This window comes from Tenrec ecaudatus, chromosome 13 (genome assembly GCF_050624435.1).
Source record: "Tenrec ecaudatus isolate mTenEca1 chromosome 13, mTenEca1.hap1, whole genome shotgun sequence".
Classification (NCBI taxonomy): Eukaryota; Metazoa; Chordata; class Mammalia; order Afrosoricida; family Tenrecidae; genus Tenrec; species Tenrec ecaudatus.
The window spans coordinates 12,347,768-12,349,203 of NC_134542.1; positions in this window are offsets into that span (position 1 = coordinate 12,347,768).

The window sequence follows — 1,436 nt, forward strand, 5'->3', positions numbered from 1 at the left end:
ACAGCATCCCTACATTCACAAAAGTTATATGACCTCATTTCCTATAATTCTAATATGACCTCTTTGAAATGCCCGTTCTCTATAAAAGGTTCCTTAATCTTTTTCTTTCTCTTTTAAGTCCCAAGCTCCTTTGAGAGTCTGAAAGGAGGTATGGCTTTTATCTCATTTTGAAACACTGCCTAGCCTTTCAGACGTCCCTATGCCCTTGAGATCTGTTCATGAGCCAAATAGTATGAACAGCTGTTCTAATCAATCAGTTTCTCTTTTATGGATCTCATGTTCAGTGTCTTTTTTCTAGTTTTACTCATTTGGGGTCATTAGCCTTTACTGTCTGTCTGCCACCTTCTTGACAGCTTTTTAAGAAAGCACTTTCCTTTTCAAGTCCAATTTCTGCTCTTTTTACACAGAATGTCTTCAGTTCTTGGCATATACTTCTCAAATTGCTACCTTACAAAAAAACCCCAAATAACTATACTTTCATTCATCTGCTCTGCATCGAGTTCCTTGTCTACACTTGGGATCCTAATGTGTGCAAAGTTGAATCAGCGGAGGAGTTCCCTTCTAATAATTAATGTTAACTGATAATATTGGTATTGTTCATCACTAATATTCATCACATGCATTTTATTTCCCCAGAGCTGTGGTAATTTATTACCTTTTCCCATCCTTTTTTTTTCTTTTGTTTCATTTGCCCTCTCTTTTCTTTGTCTTTTCATCAGGCAAGGCAGAGATTCATGGACTCAAGGGCCCCACTGGAAAACTAACAAAGGCTGGCTTCCAATTCAAGTTCCTCTGAGATTTCTCCAGAGACTTCTCATCCTTATTTACTTGGTCAATATTCTGGGCCTCTCTTTGAGGTAGTGAAGACTATCTTTGTGAGTTTTCTTTGGGGAAAGCTTTATCTGTTTGAATTTACCTAGCTCTCCACCCATCTATGCACACATACAAGGTAGGAAGAGGGGAAATAAAAAAAAAAGAAATAAAAAAAGCCCACATTATGTGGGAATTTTGGAAGCCAATGAGTGATTGCTTAGGACTTTCCTTCCTGGAGATGGGGGCATCTGTCAAACGCCTTCAAGGATACTTGGGAAAGGCTGGACAGCTTAACTGAAGTATGCAGAGGTGCTTGGCTATTCACCTGGCTAGAGAAAATCTTTGGAATGCAGAATTAGGAGTGGAAAATATATATATTGAAAAGAACTACAGGCCAGAGAGACAGATATCTAGGAATTTCTAGAATTCTAGGAGCAGGAGCATACAGTTACTTTACCGGTAGGGAATTATGTCAGATTTTTGTTTAAACAGAAAAGGGAGATAATCAGAAATATATTTTTAGAAGATGACTCTGACGTGAGGAGAACTGAAAGTAAAAAAATGAATAGAGATGTGTGACCATTCTTCTGCCTGTACTGATTACATTAAAGCATAAATCATGG